Raw genomic sequence first — 18,998 nt, forward strand, 5'->3', positions numbered from 1 at the left:
ACTGCTTTTACCTGAGCTGCTGCCAGACTCTGCTCAGTGGGTGTGAACAGGCTGCTCACCAGGAAAGAATTAGTTCAGTCCTTGCTCAAAAACTGTATCCCCATGCATGGCACCTGGATCAGAGCTATTTTCAGGACACCCGACTCCTGCAACATCCATTAGGGTCAGAAAGACATGTGTTGCATCAATGTGAACAAGAAAAGGCAAACTGAAATACAAGTTGCCAAACTTCAAAGAATTGGAGGGAGTCTGTGCAGAGGGCAACTGATGCGCCATCTTGCTTTCCAGTCAGGCTGTTTCACAGGACCGCTCAAAAAGTTCCCTCACAATGACAGTAATTCACCAATGGGTATTTGAAGTACTGAGCGCCAGTGCTAGTCAATGGGCTATAAATGACCTCATGCATTTTACTTCACTGAAAAAAAGAAGGAAGATTCCAGGGGAGAACTCTCAATATCCCTCATGTGTATGAGCCTCCTTCCTCACCAAACCCCTGGAAGAGGCTCCCCTCCTACTACTCCTGCCCACCTGGGCTTGTTGTCAACCCTCCTCTCTCAACTCCCTCATCAACTTCTACTCTGTGGCTTTTCTCCATTATAACTTAAAACATTCTTCTTCAATTACATGGATGTTCCCCTCTACCTATTCTCTCTCACTGTGACTTCATGGTCAAGCTTTTCAAAGTATTATTTCCATGCTCAGCTGGATCCAGCCACAGAGGCCCCATACTCTCCAACCCTTTGCCTTCCTGTAGGCAGCTCCCTCTGTGGCTTTGCCTTTCTCTGAACTTTTTCTTTGCTTGACTGACTTCTATCAGACATTTGTACTTATCTCAGGTGCCAACTTCTCCAGGAAGCCTCCCTTAACTTCCCAGGCTAGTTTACATGCCTTTCTCTAATGCTTCTGTGGCATCCAACTAAATCCATTGAGTCCATTCCTTTCCACTTGGCTCTGTATCCTCTTAAAAATTCAGAGTTCCAAGAAGGGAGAGGCCAAATCACCAGTGTCTACTGGCACTCAGTTACTGTGCAGAACAAGGAATGGATGGATATGAGTAAGATTTAGAAGAGCTCAGAGTATGGGCAGAACAGAGAATATGTGCGTAATGCGTGCATGTCCTGGTTTGGATGTAAGGTGTCCCCCAAAAGCTCACGTTTGAGACAATGCAAGAAGATTTGGAGGAGAAATGATTGGGTTGTGAGAGACTTAACCCGATCAGTGAATTAGTCCCATGATAGGGATTAACTGAGTGGTAACTGGAGGCAGGTGGGATGTGGCTGGAAGGAGTGGTTCATTGGGAGCATGGCTTTGGGGTATATATTTGTATCTGGTAAGTGAATCTCACTCTCTGCTTCCTGATTTTCATGTGAGTTGCTTCCCTCCACCAGACTCTCCTGCCATGATGTTCAGCCTTACCTCCAGCTCTGAGGAATGGAGCTACAAACTAAGGCCTCTGAAACCATGAGCCCTCAAATAAACTTTTCCTCCTTTAAAATTGTTCCGGTCAGATTTTTTAGTCACAGCAGCAAAAAAACTGACTAAAACAGTGCATAATTACTAAATTTTTTTCACATATACATCTCAATTTCCCTAATAATCCTATAGGACAAACAGGATTATACTTAACTCTTTTCATGTGAAGAAGTAATGACTCAAAATGATGAAGGTGATACTATGTGGCCAAGCAGACCTGAGATTCAAATGAAGAGCCCCGAACTTCAAGTTCCCTGCTTTCTCCATTCTCTAAGCTGCTGCCTCCACGTTCAGATGGATCACTTCCCTATAAATTCCCCTCATCAAAACCTGACATCTGAACACCAGCCTTCTTGCCTTGTGCCTAACCAAACTATGTATTAAAATGAAAATAAAATTGATTCTGGTTAATGTGAACAAAATGAGGAAAGCTAGAAAAGGAAATAATACAGCCAGAACAATAGAGTTATCACCTCCATTTTCCTCTGCAGCAATGGCAACCATAAATATCAGTGGTATTGCACATTTACCTCAAGCCTGCAAGACATCTCCAATGAACAGCTCATGAGAAAATGGCCAAATCTGCTATGAAGTGAGATATGTATGTATATGTATGTACATAACATGCCTATGTGTATACATGCATATGTATAGGTATGTATTATATACTCATTATTAAAACCAGGAAATCACAATCCTGTCTGGTAGAATGACTGTGCATGCAACTTTTCTCGAAGAACTCACCTGACAACCAGAACTACGAGCTGTTCAGTCTCCATCAGCCCCTTCTAGACCTCACACTCCTGTGCATGCCACGCTCTCAAGTGTATAGTCCATCACTCTGACTCCTCCTGTCCCACTTTCGTGTCCCACTGTCCTTCTGTCATAGTCATCTAGAAAAATCCAATCCTGGCCCAATCCAACTATCTGCTTTATGTCCCTACTTGTCTTCTAAACATGGCTGGAGCAAAACACTGATTTACACAAATTGGTATCTATGGGCCTTTTCAGGTCTCTCTCTCACCCCCTCTCAAGGCCAACTTCTGAAGAAAGTCATCTATTTGACTCTTGTATTTCATGACTCCTTCCTCATTCTTCAACCCACTGCAAATGACCTCCATTCCACCCACCACACAGCATCTTCCTCCAAAGTTAATAACCACCTGTGTAAAATAAAGCCTATATGTCCCCTCCCCATTCTTATCTCACTTTGTGTAGCGTGAATGGGAGAAAAGCTTTGCTAGATACTCCTCCAACAAGGGATTAATACGCAGAATAAACTTTTAGAAGTTTAATACCAAAAAAACCCAATGAATAAATGAGAAAAATAACTAAACAGACATTTCTCAAAAGAAGAAATACAAATAGTCAGCAAATATATGAAAAGATGTTCAACAACCCTGGCAATCAGGGAAACGCAAATCAAAATGACACTGAGATTCCATCTCACTGCAATAATCATCAGGAATACAAATAATAAATGCTGCAAGGATGTGGGGGGAAAGATGCACTCATACATCATTGGTGCAACTGCAAATTAGTACAACCAGTTTGGAAAGCAGTATGGAGATTCTTCTAAAGGCAAAGAATAGAACAACCATATGCTCCAGCTACCCCACACCTTGGTATTTATCCAAAAGAAATTAAATCAACATATTATAGTGAAATAGGTACATAAATATTTATAGTAACACAATTCACAATCAGTCCAGGTGTCCAACAACAGATGAATGAAATAAGAAAATGAGGTATATGTACACAGTGCAGTTTTACTCAGTCATAAAGAAGAATGAAATTATGGCAATTGCCACTTAATGGATGGAACTAGAGAACATCATGCTAAGTGAAATAAGCCAGACTCAGAAAATCAAGGGTGAATGTTCTCTCTCATCTGTGAAAGCTAGAACAAAGTTAAGGAAAAAAGCGTGGTGCAGGATCTCTTAAAGACAGAGGGAAGATTAGTGGAGAAGGAGGAGAGTGACGGGGAGGGAAGTAGAATGGGAAAGGGGAGAAATGAAGAATGAATTTGACAAAATCACACTATGCACATGTATATACATACCACAGTGAGCGCCACATTTATTTTAAAAATAAGAAAATAAATAGAAGGAAGACCAGTGGAGTAGAAGAAGAGAAATGGGGAGAGCAAGGAGGGGAAGGAAAGAGGAGGCTCAGGGGACTAAAATGGAGCAAATTAAATTCCATGCACTTATGATTATGTCAGAATACACTCATCTATCATATCTAACTATGATGGATTAATAAAAGCATAAAAAACTCTCTTCCACTGGCTTCCATGTTTCCACCCTCTTCTGGTGTTTCTCTCCCTCTCTGACAAATGAGATGGAGTCTCTTGTGATGCTGCTCTTCTTGTACTCAACATTTCCATGCCAATATTCTTCAGGATCCCCAGGATCCTACCATCATTCTTTCCACTCTATACACTTCCCAGGGTGATCTCTTCTTCTTTAATGGTTAAAATAGGTGCCAATGTTTCCTTTTCATGATACTTCTATGGTTCCTAGGTGACCACCACCGAGGACATCTCTTTCCACTTGGACTCTGTATCCCTAAGAAGACCAGAAGCTTCCTGGAGACAGACACCATCTCTGTTGCCAACCATTAGGGTTCACTGGGCTCTCAGTAACCTTTTCCAACTATGTTCTTTATTCTGGGCTTCGGACCTATGTATCCAAATGTCTGTGAAGTTTCCCATTGAACAGTCCCATGAATAACCTCAACTTCAATGCTCAAAACAGACTTCATCATCTTCTAATGGCAAAGCATAACCTCTTTCTATATTTCCTTCCTGAATAAATTGGAAACATTATCTATCCAGCTGCATAAACAGAATCCTGGAACTCCTCCTTAGCAACTCTCTCCTCTAACTCTTTCCACCCAATCAATAACTAAGTCCTGCCAAATTCTAAATATCTCATCCATCTGACCACTAATATTTTATCTCATAACCATGGCAGGCTTGAGGAAGTGAAAGAAGGGGCAGTGTAGATAGGCATAGGGTAGGAGGCAGGCATTTAGACTTTATCCTTTATCCTACCCACAGGGTGGTCTTGTGCTAGGAACCCAGAGCCAAAAAAAGTTTTCAAAAATTAAGTTTGGGTTGCCCAAAATAGGATTTTGTAGGACAAGCAATATCACTTTCACTTGGTTAGTTTTTTATTGTCCAGCTAAACAATGATGTTCATTCACAAAGATTCTGCCATAAAGAAAACCAGTTCTTTATTCCTTATAAAGTTATCAGAGGAAACAGTGATCTCCAGGTGAGTTTCAGCTGAGTAAAAGAAAGACTAATGGAACCATCAGGCTTCACTGTCACATTTGAAAGTGTAATACTGAAGGTAAACAAGCCAAAGTGGATGTGTGTGGATGTGAGGTTTAGGGGTAAAAAAACGATTGTAAGAGTAATAAAGGACTAATAACACATGGGGTGAGTTGATAGGTTATGGATTCATCATTAAAATGATACTAATTTAAAGTCAAAAAGCCACAAAGTAATCAGGAAATGATTGATATTAATATTAAATGATTAATATTAAGTGATTAATGATTATTTCTGGGTGTTTTTTTTTGTGCTGGGGATTGAACCCAGGGCCTCATGCATGCTAGAGGAGCACTTTACGACTGAGCTACATTCCCAGCACAATGATTTTATAAAACTCATTGTTATGGTAACTGTCTCTGCCCAAATCTGTAAAGTTAAAAACAAAACAAAACATTGAGGAAATGGTAATATGGAGGGGTTTGGACACATACGATAGATAGAAGAAAAAAACACGCTATAGCAAAAATCTGCAAAGATCACTCTGTCAATATGCTAAAACCCACTGGGTTGTACGATTTAATTGTGTTGACTTTATGGTCTGTAATATATTCCAACAAATCTTTGTTTTTAAAAACAAGCAAGGTTGTCACCATCAACAAACACACACTGATATTTTAAAGAAGAATAGGTAACTTTCCTGGATCCTACGAAAGGAAAAACGGAAGCAAAAATCATTGACATTTCTTGTAACAAAAGCAGAGAAATTACTACTTATAACCCAAAAGATAAAAGAAAAGCCATATTGAAACACCTAAGGCAAGCAAATGAAAATGACACACCTAAGGCAAGAAAATGAAAGCAAAAGCATTGAATATTGCTTTAGTTCCACTATTTCCACTATTTGAAGACTCTGCTCTGTGATACAATTGTTTCCACAAACACAAAAGTCACAACAGAGGAGTTTTCCCCAACTAGTATCTTTTAAAAAAAAAAATTACAAAAGTATGTATCACAAAGAGAACCACTGTTAAGTTTAGAAAAATCACGCAGCTCTCAATAACTAGGAAAAATATTTAGATAAAGAAAAAATAAATTCTGGGTCAGTGATCATTTCCTTTGCAAGATGGAATTCCAAAGAAAGGGACAAAAGATGGATAAAAAGTGGGAACACCCAGTTCTTGAAAGGCACATGTTTGTGTTGAGCAATTGATAAAGAAGAGGCAGGATGCTCATTTTTTGGTCTCTGCTGGAAAAACAAGTTAGTTCATTCAAAGACAGAGTCCTTTTGAAATCACTTTAAAAGGCGGATGCCAAATATGGAAGGCAAGTGTATGCTCAAAATGTGACCCACCAAAATAGAAATTGATCATGCCTGTCCTTTGATCTCATTCAGTTCCAGCTGCTCAAACAAAACAGTTCAACTAATAAAGAAATAAAACTAAAACCTGCCCTTCAATTTCCACTATCAGAGATAACTCACTCAAAGAACTATAAGAAATGTTTGGTTTTAAAAGTTAGAATATCCCAGTAGCTCAAGAGGCTGAGGCTGGAAGACCTTGAGTTCAAAGCCAGCCTCAGCAACTTAGTGAGGCACTAAGCAATTCAGTGAGACACTGTCTCTAAATAAAATATATAAAAGGGCTAGGGATATGGCTCAGTGGTTCAATCCCCAGTACCAAAATAATAATAATAAGAAGAAGAAGAAGAAGAAGAAGTTGTTCTTAGAATGTGCTGAGTTCATTGTGTCTTAATGCATGAATTTTATTTAGTTTATCAAAACCCAGCTGTGTGGGCTGGGGATATAGCTCAGTTGGTAGAGTGCTGGCCTCACAAGCACAAGGCCCTGGGTTCGAATCCCCAGCACCACAAAAAAAAAAAAAAAAAAAAAACCAGCTGTGTTTTGATGTATATACCCAACAACAACAACAACAAAAACATCCAATAAGCATGTAGAATTATGCATAAAAGGCACCAACTTTGGAGCAAAATATTTTAGATCTAATCTCAACACTGGGGACTCCCAAAGCAACCAATTAAATCTCCACTGAAATTAAAAGGTTGCCTTTTAATCTTTATACACCTACCTTCTATGCCCAGCACAAAGCAGGTGTTCAATAAATGCCTTCTGAATTATTACTATTGAAGCTAGTATTTTGCAAGCACTTGCTAAATATTTTATGTGCATTATATTGTTCAATCATCACAATTACCCCATAAAGAGGTTTTCATATTCTTTGTGTGTCTCAAATTCAGAAACTGAGTTTTACAGAGATTTGTAATCAGCCCATGTGATACAGTTGCTGGGTGGCAAAATAAGGACCACAGAGTCCAAGTTTTTAATCAATGTGCACTGCTGCTTGTCTGAACTTAGCAGGGCACTAGCCAAAGTAATCACAGTGATCAGTGAACCTACAGGGCTCCTCTACTTAGTGTTTGTTTTATTGCTCACCTTTATCCACCATCTGTCTCCCTGGGAGCATCACAGTGAGAGATCCCCACCACTCAAGACCATGGACTAGCAGCAAGTCATACAGAGAAGGTTGGAGGAAATGCAGAATCTTGGCCACACTCCAGAAAGAGGATCTGCATTTGCACAAAATACCCAGGTGATTCATGCACACGTCAGTTTGAGAGACACTGACTTAGACTAGCTCCAAAATGATACACTTCCTTTATGATAAAAGGAAAGAAGGTCTGAGAAGAAAAATGTGACAGAAGCTTTATACTTAGAACAAAACCAGCGTGCACACAGGAGGCCCAAGGAATGAATGTAGAGGCAAGAGCTGAATCCACAGTGAGTGAATCCACAGCTCCACCTGCTTCTAAAATTTCCAAATATGTGTCTTTAGAAGCATGTATCATGAAGCTAATAAAAATATATTGAGTTTTTGGCAAATGCTGAATTACTCATCAGGTTGAGTAGAGCTCCTCATGGACATAAAACATTTGTATGATATGACCACACTCTTTCATGATGCAGGTTCCTTCTTATCAAGGTCCCTTCATCCTTTTGAGTAGAAACATCTTTTTTAAGCATGTAGATGACACTAAAGTTAAACTTGAGTGTACATTGGATTTAAAATTGTTTGTTTGTTTCTGGTTTTTGCAGTACTGGGGACTGAACTAGCCGCTTTACCACTGAGCTATATTTCCAGCCCTTTATATTTTTTGAGATAGAGTCTTCCTAAGTTGCCCATGTTCAACTTGAACTTGTAATTCTCCTGCCTCAGCCTCTGGAGTCACTGGGATTACAGGTGTGCACCACCACACCTAGCTTAAACTTGAGTTTTCTTTCAATAAGGTTTGTGATTTTATTTCTAAGTGGCATGCCATATGCAGATGAAAAGTTCAGTACATTTTTATCTTCAATGATGGGGACAGTAGCCTCCTCTCACCAGAGATCTGAGTCATGTCGGACAATAAATCAGAATCTAAGGAATCATCTATTGCTCAATATTTCTTACCTGTTTAAACAGAGTTATAAAACCCCGACAACTCCACCTATGAAATTCATGCATATAAATAAGAGATCTTAGCAGAAGGTAAGATGTATATTTAACTTTTTTCTTTATTCCTGTCTTAAAAATACAAAGAGTTGAATTTATTTCTGAGTTGCAAATCTTTACTTTGAGGTGCTTAGAGAATGGCAGAGCACATAGGTAGAAATTATTCTCCTTCAATTTTATCCTTTTTGTTATTTGAAATCTACTAGGTGGGTTCTTTTCCTCAAAGTCTTCCATTATTCATTCTTAACACTTCCTACTGTCCCTTTTCTTGCTTCATTTAGGAAAAACTAAAACAATTAGAATGGATTTCTGGCTATCTGATCATTGAGATGGTTCCTAGGAAATCTGCAAGATGGCCATCCTTCAACCACTACTGATTTACAAGTTTTCCTTTCAATTCTCAACATTCTTACTCTGTGCCTGCTGTGAATCATCCTCTGGACTCAGAGATTTTCTATAAACTACATCAAATAACCTGGCCTTTTACAGTAAAGGAAAAGGAAGGAGTGAGCATGCTGAAAAGTCAAAGGGTGAGTGGGAAGCAGAGCAAAGTTTAGGGCAAAGTGGCCGCAAGGAGTGCAAGGAGTATGGCTCAAAGCCAAGTCCAGAGGCCACTACAACCAGGAGGCACACATTAACTAGCAAAGGAGTCCCAAGCAGGTAATCCACAAGCCGGAGGAATCCCAGGATGAGTTTCCACAACAGACCCAAGGCCCCAGTCCAAATGAGACCAGAAAGGAACTGTGTTAAAGACGAGTAACTGCTATACTAAATTCAACACATTGTTGGTAGCTGTTAATGGATATGCCATTCTCAGGTTTGTAAAGTCACAAAAATATTTGTTATTTTTGACCTGGTAATCATCCTTTAAAATAAGTAGAAAGAAATGTATACAGTTTTTCACTGCCAAATAAAATTTTAAAAAATACTGAACAGAATAAATGCAGACATTAGCATTCAAGTTTAAACACACACACAAATACAGGTTGGTGTTTGGCTGGACTAGCACCTGTTCCTTTGAGAAATCCCTGGGAATTTTGTACAAGCTAACTTCATGAAGGGATACGTGACTGTGATTGATTGATTGATCGATTTTTGGTGCTGGGGATTGAACCAGGGCCTTGTGCATGCTAGGTAAGTGTTCTTCCACTAAAAACACAGCCAGACCCATGATAGGGATACTTGAAAAGACACAGGGAATGATAGAAGCATGCACTACAGTCAGGCTGGGTCTGAATGCAGCTCTGTTTTCTACAGACTGTGGCGAATTACTCAATTTCCTTAGTCTCTCAGTTTCCTCATCTGTAAAATGGAGATATGATGTTCCTTTGATTGTAAAATGTGCTTTCTGTCCCTCTTTCCCCAGCACACATATATTTTAACTTTCCTGAATATGACATGATTATTCATTTTACATCCACATTTAATGTTGATGGGGTTTTCCCTATCTTACTTTTCCCCTAAAATGCTGAACTTTAATTCATGGTGTATCTCACCATTAACAGGGTCTTGGAATCAAGGGAATACAAAAGTGATGTCAACCTAGCCTTGCTGTGAACAGGAAATGACAGCACATATATATATGAGAACTTTTGTCACATTGCCTTGAGAGAGTAACTATCCCCCAAGTGGCACATGTTAGTACTATTATCTTTTAAGACTGATGCACTCTTAGGAGGCATTAGAAGAAAAGCAGTATCCCAGGAGAGCTGCCAATCACCCCAGCTGCAAGTCAGTCTACCACAGGAGCACTGTGTTCAGGTGGAGGACTGCAGCACAGTGACAAGGCAAACCACAGGTAGTCAGAGAACACAGCCAGTTGGAGAAGGTCTGAAAATCATGATATGAAACATGATTAAGAGAATTTGGGGCTTTTAGGTTGAACACAAGCAGAAGGCCTGTTAAGCACCTCAAGACCTACAGATCGAAGTAGATATTTCCTGTGTGGTTCCAGGGGGATAAAGCTGGAGTACAGGATGATTATTTCAGAGAGGTCCATGTAACTTTTTCACAAAGGAGAACCCTTTAACACACTCAGTCATTCATCAGTGAAAACGTCTCAGGAAATGCAGTATTTCCTAAAATAGGACACGCTTGTCAGTACCTGGTCTCCCTCTGTCAGCACTCTTTGGACTCTTTGGACTCAGGAAAAAAACACATCTTTGCATCTACTTCAGCTTTAGAACTCTACCTGACTCTTCCTCCTCCAGACCTCCGCCAGACCTCTGGCAACCATTCAGAGGACAAGTGGACTCCTTGTTCTACACTAGCACAACCCAGCAAAAAGGAAAGGACAAGAAGATGGATTTACTGAACAGTCTGGAGTTGTAACAACTTACACAGAAGGCAAAGACTCAAGTTGTAACTTTCCTGAAAATGACATGACTATTCATTTTACATCTACATTTAATGTGATGGGGTTTTCCCTATCTTATCTTGGTAAATGCAAACTCAGGTGACCAGAAGCCAGGAGGTGTTGTTTCCAAGGCTCCAGAGCAGACATATAATAAGTCCAGCTCTCAGAGTGGGCACGTCATGAATCCCGAGACTCAAACACCACCTCCAGCACCTGAGCTCGTTCCAAGAGTAACATTCCAGTTGGGTCCTCCTTCAATCCATTGAAGATGTGAGCCAGTTTTTAAGTTACAGAAAACCCTTGTTGAGACCCACACTCTTTCCTTTAGATATGGACTGGATCCTTGGTTGCCCCAGTAACGTAATTTTTTTTTCTAAAGTGAATCCTCTATCCATGCTTTAAGGAAAAAGCTCTATCCATACTCCACGAAAAAATTCTGAAGTCTCTGATAAAAACAAATATGTAACTTTGGACTGTATCTCCTTATCAGCATTTATTCAAACACTGGTATGGTCTACTATGAACTTTGCTATTCAGCCTGTCAGATGTTCCAATCATTTTATCTAAATCTCTCTGAGCGAAGGTGGTAGGGATCAACTATGCCTAACAAAGTACCTTGCTATCATCAGGGTATTAGTCGAAACGTTCACATTCGCTAAGTGAAGAACTGGATGGAAGGCAGTAGAAGGCTGCTTCACTAGATAATACTACTCTGGGTCAAAGAGAAGAAGCCACAGGCTGTTTGTTATCTGTTTCAGCCCTCAGGTAATCAGGCTTGCCTAGACATTTAATATCCAAAACATTTGTCATAACTGCCGCCTCTCTGAAACCAGACATAGACAGGTATCCATATGAAGCAAGGTGAATATTCTCTTCTGCTGTTTGAGTAATTACCATGTGTCAGATGCTATAATGGGGTTTAGGAGCACAAAAGTGAATGTGCTCTCCCTCAGAGGCTCACAATCCAGGGAAGGTGACAGTGAGTTCAGAGCATGAACAGAAGTGTGGTGGGAACTCAGAGTAGGGGGTGCTCATTCTGGGACTGGGGAAGGCTGTGATGGGAAGGAACCCTAAAGACCACTTAGGACCTCACTGGGCATCAGAATGGAAATCCATTCCAGGACAAGGGAAGAAGTATGATGGGTTGGCACATTTAGCCTAAGGAATATCAACATGATTTTGTATGTTTGAGCAAGTAAGTGAGGCAGGGTGAGGGTCATGATAATTGTGATATCTGGGAATTACCGAGACAGGCGCTTCTCTATACAGAAGGTACTATGAGACACTTAAACACAAGTGTGCATTCAGTTTAATATGTGTAAAAATATTCTGGAAAACAGAACCACTAACAAGGAAACTGTCCTGAGTAGGCAGAGTTACCTCCTAATAATACAGCTTGGGAGTCAGTTTGGGTTCTGACTCCAGTTATCAAAAGCGCTTAGAATGTGTGTGTGTGGTGTGTGTGGTGTGTGTGTGTGTGTGTGTGTGTTATACATATTGTGAGATGTGTGATTCACACTGTGAGTTCCAACCTAGTTGCCATCTCCCATGGGTGTGAAGGTAGACAGAAACCATCAAAGATCCCTCCCAGCCTGGGGATCTCATTTGGTTATATCTGCCCTTCCTCATTTGACACGATTTCCTCAATTCACAAGTTTAAAACATTTAAAAAAACATTGAAACATTTAAAAGAAATGTTCATTTAAAACATTTTATATAAATGTGAGCTATAATTACTATTATTTCCTCTGATAATATCTTTGTATAGTACTGTCATCCCTGATCCCTGGTATTAATGTTTTAATACCTCTATTAATGTTTAATTACCTCTGTGTGTGTGTTTAATAATACGTAAATGTACTTACAGCCAATTCAAATCCTTAGAAGAACATAAACTCATAAAAATTAAATAAAGTAACATTTAACAGTTTATTTTCAATGAATAATAATAACTAACATTCATTTAGCACATAATGCATCAGACACGGTGGTGGGCCTTTTATATACATTTTTCATTTAATTCTTATAAAAACCCTCTAAAATAAGCTCTAGTATTATCATGCCCATTTTATAGATATAAAAAATTGAGTCTTAGCAAAGTCAAGTAATTCACTCAGAGTCACCCTAAGAAAGAATGGTCTACCAAACAGTTTTGCAATATAGTCTACAACCATTTCACACCTTAAATGAGTATGTAATCCCATATTTAAAAAAAATTTTGAACAGTTAAAAAGTTAGAAACTCTAGAAGACATAAGGTACTTAATCTAATACAACAGATGACAACACTTAGTGGATTCATTTGGACTTAATCTCACACTCTAGGACACTGTTGAGCAGAAGGGGCCCCCGAGGTAACCAGGTCATGTTCACCTAAGAGGTCTTTGTGGGCAAATCTAGACTGGCAGAGTGTAGAAGAATGGCTACCTAGGGTTAGGAGAGAAAGTGGTGAGAAAGGAGTTTCTTTAATTAGAGTGATGAAAATATTCAAAAATTGGATTATGGTGTTGGTCACACACTCTAGATATACTAAACACTGTTGAATCACATATTTTAAACTGTCAATGTAATAACATATATTATATAATGTCAATAAAGCTGTTATAAAACAACTTCCCAGGTTCAGTATCAAGTGTTCCCTAGTCACTCCATGTGGCTGCTGTCTTCCAGAACAAACAAGCAAACCAGATGTTTGTTAAGTGAGCCTGCACCCAAGAACAGAAAGTCTAAACAATAATGAGAATAGTAACTATGCCTGTGAAGTGGAGGTAGTAATCACCCTTCTGCCCCTTTCTCAAATACCATTAAAGAAACATTGAATGATATTGGCTTTTGATTTTTATCAGTCTAGCATCAGTGGAAATATAATTTTATTCATCATTATCAAAATGTGTTAAAATTGGAAGAAGGGAATATTATAAAGAAGAGCAATGGTGGATTTAAAAGGCCCCAAAAGACTCCATTCAGTTCTACTAGAACCTTGTGGACTTGGGGACTCTGTCATTCTGGGAGTCAGCGACTTCATCTCAAAGGAGAAGGGAAAGACGGAAGTCGGTTTTTCGAAGGTTTCCTCCATTTTAATTTTCCCAGTCACATCATGTCTTCTAAGGATTGTCTCAGTAGGTTTACTTGTTCTTTCTACATACCCGCAGCTGCTTTTAGACCAAACTCCTTTTTTTAGGTATTACTGAGACATCTGGACACACTGAAAATTCACCCAAGTGTTTTTCCTGGACTGATGTCTAAGTACTTAAGTGAGCTTCCTCCCACATACCTTACTAAATAAACTATCTACCTGAAAATAGATCTGGTTAAAATGTTAAGCCTGATGTGGAAAAATAAAATACATGGTTTCCTAACATGAAATATAAGTGCAACAGAAGCCAGGCATGGTGGTATACTCCTGTAAATCCAACAACTTGGGAGGCTGAGGCAGGAGGATCACAAGTCAAGGCCAGCCTTGGCAATTCAGTGAGATGCAGTCTCAAAATAAAAAATAAAAAGGGCTGGGATGTAGCTCAGTGCTAAAGTAACCGTGGGTTCAATCTCTAGTAACTAACACACACACACACACACACACACACACACACACACAAAGAGAAAAATAATTGTTCTTAAAATTATCCTGTTCTTTATAAAAATTAATCTTGTGTCAATTCTAATCTATAAGTTCTAATCTATTAATTTTATATTTATATTATATTATTTTATATTAATTTTTATATATTTATATTATAAAATAATACATAAAAATAATAAAATATTTTTATATTATAAAATATTTAAAACATTTTTATATTATAAAATAATACATAAAATAATACATTCTTATAAAAGAAAACCTAAATTTATAAAAATTTGAGGAAATTAAAATCTTTCTTAGAGCTACTATCTTAAGTAGATTATAAATTATATTAGTCTATTAAATTTCAGTGTATTTTGTTCTCATTTTCCCCTCTATGAATAGTTTTGTACTTTGGGTTTTTCTGAATACAAAGTAACCTGTTTTTAAAGACTAATATGCATAAGAGTACAAGAAGAAAATACAAACACCAGAAACCCTACCCTTCAAAATAACTCCTTAAACCCAATTACCTTTAAGGTGCAAATTCCTTCTGTGGGTATCCCCATGCATAACGCACATAGACAGGAATATTTTAAGCATGTCCAAGCATGTGATGTACAGTTAGTTAGATACCCAGCATCTACCATCACTATTTCCTATTATAATTTTTCATAAATAAAACTATATGGTTCATCATGAATTTCTTCTATGACTGGATGTTTTTATTTCCAACTTTTCATAATTTAATGCTTCAATGATCATTTTTGTACTTAAAGCTTTTACACTTTCACCTAAAAAATTCAAACCCATTAACCTTTTCCTTTGGTAATTTCCTCTCTTGATTTTGGGAAGAATAACTACTTCTTCAAGCAAAGATGAGAATTTTTATTGTTTAGTTTGTTTCTTTCATTTATCACTATATTATCTTAACACTTTAATCTACCTGTGCTATATTGTTATATTTTCTTAAAGGTTCTAAACTTATTTGTTATGTGTTCAAGTGTTAGCAGAATCTACTATAAGTTACTTGTCCAACATTTTTATATGCACATTTATGTTTTTAAAAGAAATACACATCTGATAATGTTGGCTTTCTACTGGACTTCAGAAATTCCTTAGGATGACAAAATAACCAGAGTTTTGATTATCAGCAGGAAGTCAGACTTGGCAGGAATGAAGAGGACATGAAAAACTGAACAGTCAGAAGGTCCAAGTTCATAGTTTTAGTGGTTTATTACTTTAAAAATCTCAAAAATCCCAAGACGAGCTTTAAAGGGCAGAAGGCAGGATTCAATGCAGTGAGCTTGTCCTCCATATGAACTGGTCACTGCTGGTCATATCCTGTGATTGGTCACCAGTAGAACACATGGGAAGTTCACCTCCCATCCCAGTAAAAAGGACACAAAGGCCATGCTGTACTGGGTGACAGAGCCAGCAGAAACATCTTTGGTGAAAAGAGTAGCACAGATGTCAGAATTTACATAGTTGCATCTCATTAGTCATACACACTGGATTATATTTTCTAAAATAGCAAATCTATCAGTTTTTCCAACATCACTGCATCCCTCCAAGGCACCCTACTATCATTGCTACTTACAGGTTTGCTCTGACTTGGATCAACTCATTTGACTTTTCTGGGACAGTTCCTCAATTGCAAAATGGGGATAGTAGGCAGTCTACCTCTTTGGGTTGTAGTTAGGATTAAGTACAAGGCTGAGAACAGCGGCTGCAGTAGGACATGCCTTTTGAGTGTCCGTTATCACTATGACCACTACTCTACTATTGCTATGACACCATGACGATGACACCCAGACCTGCCAGGTCGGACTTAACCTGATACAAGGAAGTGGACGGGGCCAAGAGCCTAATCCATCCTGGGCCTCCGCAATCCTTTGGGGATGTTAGTGTGTCATTACTAACACAATGCAGTTCTGGGAAGGACAGTACTTCGATCTCCCTTTTTTTCTGATATGTAAGCCACATCAGCACTTGAGTGAGAAGGGTAAGGACAAGAACAATGGGGTCAGGCATGGAAAACACGGGGGTTGTGCCACACCTCCCAAACCATGTACTGCAAAGATCAAGACTGGGAATGAGAGTGATCTAAAATATGAATGGAACCTGCCTATTAGGTGAAAATCTATCAACCTCAAGCAGTCAGAAAACCCACCTCTAATAGTACGACGACAACTATCAGTTATTCATTTCTTTCTTTGAGGTCTTTCTCTTCTACTGCCATTCAATTTTTCCAGTGTTTTGGGTGTAAATTAATTTAAGTTGAAATACTTTGCCTAAGGATTTGTCTCTCACTTCGAAACTCACATGCATTTTAAAAGAAATTTGGCGTAAAAAGTCAAAGGAAAATCAGTAGAGGAAAGGGACCAGGGTGGGAAGAGGAGGGGGGAAGGGGAAACACGAGGGAATGATATTAACCAATTTATATCATTCTATTGTGTGCATGCACGAATATGTAACAACAAATCCCACTACTATGTACACTTTAATGCGCCAATAAGAAATACGGGAGGGGGAAGGAAAATTTGGCATCACATGCCACTGGGTCATTGGCTAGGTTCATAACCCATGTGAGATGTGTGAGACACCTAACACACTTTGAATTGTCAACAAGAAAACATGTTGTATAAAAATTAATCACCTAAAACTCAACTTGAAATCTAATGGTATAGAATGGGAAAAATGCCACCTACGCTAGACTTGAACTGAAAAGCAGAGATGTGACAATGCCAAACCAGTCCAGCAAGATGAGGAGACCTGCTGCACAAGGTCCCAACCTAGGAATGGTCCGATTTGCTGAGGTACATTATTTTACAACTACAGATACTGAACACTCTTCTGCACAGGCTTTTTTCCCTCATGTTCAGAGAAGTTATTTAAATGTGTATATTCTCTAGGAAAACCCCTAAAATCTGGTTTTTATGGAGTTTCCCTCATTCTATTCTTTATTGCACTACTTATTTGTTTTCAATCAGTCATATATTGCTTCACCACATTCTCTAGATGAAAAGCTCCGAAGCCCTAAGGAACACAGAAACTGAGATCGACAGGACACAAATGAGCTTTGTGTGAGCTTAAGATTTTACCCCCACCCATTAAGTACAACCAAGTAATCAGCAAGTAAAACGTCTTAATATTTTTTTTAAAAAACATTAGGCAGAGATCAGGTTAACCAACATCCTTCTTTAAGATTTGATCTAGTAGCATTTAATAATAATCATGCAATAACACAGACATATGCAAAGATAGCATAGTGTGTGTTTAAAGCATAACAAAGTCATAGGAATCTTGGTAGTTTCTGGAAAGCTAAAACAGCCTCATGGATTTGCTGATAAAGGAAATATCTACAGAGGTAGGTAAAATAATAAAGTTGTACAGCTGTGTCTTAGGGGCTTAAAGTACCATTTTATAATCTTGAAATGGCATGCACCATAACTTTGCAACTTCAACCTCAATAGAGATGGAAAGTGAGATGCTTAAAGTGAGATCCTCAAAGCTTTTTTTTTTTTAAGTGCCTATTTCTGTCTCCTTTCTTCCTCCATTTTCTTTTTAACTGAGGAGAACATGAAAGAACAGACCCTTTCTGATAAACTATATTTCCTAGTGGGAAAAACAGAGAAGAAAATTTAATAGCAATAAACATATTAGCCTATTTTAAAATCACAGTAAACCAAAGTGTACTTAAAGTAACATAAAAGCAAGAGAAGCTGTATTTTATTAAGTGTTGTAAAGTTTAAGACATCATCAAATTGAACCACTCTTGCGGAACAATTTCATGCCAGATTGCTTTGGTGGTAAATTCACAAAGGCAAAAGAATTCTCTAGATCTTTAAGTTAATGAGATTAAGGAAGGTATTGTCTTGGTACTTAACTTTATTGACTTAATTATTTATCGCTATTAACGCCGCTTTCATGTTTACAAGTCACACTTCATCTTTATGGTCGTTCAGTGCTGCAGGGTAATCTGCTCGAGGAGTGAATGAAACAAGGGACACCTGAGAAAGGTGGTTCTGCTTGACCCACCTGAACACTCTGCCCAAAACGATTGTTACGTAGGTATTTTGTGAAACATTCTAGAAAAGTGCCAGATTTTTCGAAGAAAAGATTAAAATGAAACTCTGATTCATCGTGACTCCGAGGAGAAGGCCCACGGGGAAATGGAGCATCGGACAAGCGTGCACAGCGTGGCGAGAGAGAGGGAGGCTGACTAAACACCTGCTGCTCAGTGTTCAAAAATCAAGTCAAATCAGCTGCACATCAAATCGGAGTTATAACTAGAAGACTCAGTGGGAGGACACGAAGAAAGGAACTCCAAAAAAGGGAACTGAAAATGCTTACACGCAAGGACAAACTTCTGGACTGTCAATACAACACTCACACGTATTTCCTTTTGGTTTCCACTTGCATTGAACACTGTCAAACCACGCATATACTCTAAGGAGAAACATAACCCCCAATCTCCAACCAACTCCCGCTGTTGTCTAGAACACTGCCACAGCACAAGAACTCTCCTGCGCTGCAAAAAAAAAAAAGAGAAAGAAACTCTCCTGTCTGTCATGAGCACAGAAAGAAATTCTGACAAATGCAACAGAAAGTTCAAAACGTTATTTACTAACCTGGTGCCCCTGTGAAAGCAGTCGCTTCATATTACTCTAAAGAAAGATCCTTACTAGGAAGCTAATCTCCCAGGCAGCTGAGAGCCAAGGCGGGTAACATTTGACAACCCTGAGAATCCACAAGAAGAGGGAAAGCTCCTGTTCCCAGGCTCAGTTTTGGCCCCTCCCCAGAGGCAACTTAAGTT

The 18,998-nt window shown here is 38.7% G+C and overlaps 1 protein-coding gene across 3 annotated transcripts in view; it reads right to left on the minus strand.

Moving 5' to 3' along the window:
• The window catches only part of Pld1 (phospholipase D1), a 218,175-nt gene that overhangs the window by 147,499 nt on the left and 51,678 nt on the right, over positions 1–18,998 (minus strand). Inside the window, exon 1 of one of the 3 annotated variants that reach the window (XM_047564307.1) lies at positions 18,814–18,927. The exons of the other annotated variants lie outside the window; for them this stretch is intronic. The gene's annotated coding sequence lies outside the window, so the exon portion shown is untranslated. Of the gene's footprint in view, positions 1–18,813; positions 18,928–18,998 lie in introns of those variants that run through there. 3 annotated transcript variants of the gene reach the window in all.

This window comes from Sciurus carolinensis, chromosome 9 (genome assembly GCF_902686445.1).
Source record: "Sciurus carolinensis chromosome 9, mSciCar1.2, whole genome shotgun sequence".
NCBI classification, from domain to species: Eukaryota; Metazoa; Chordata; class Mammalia; order Rodentia; family Sciuridae; genus Sciurus; species Sciurus carolinensis.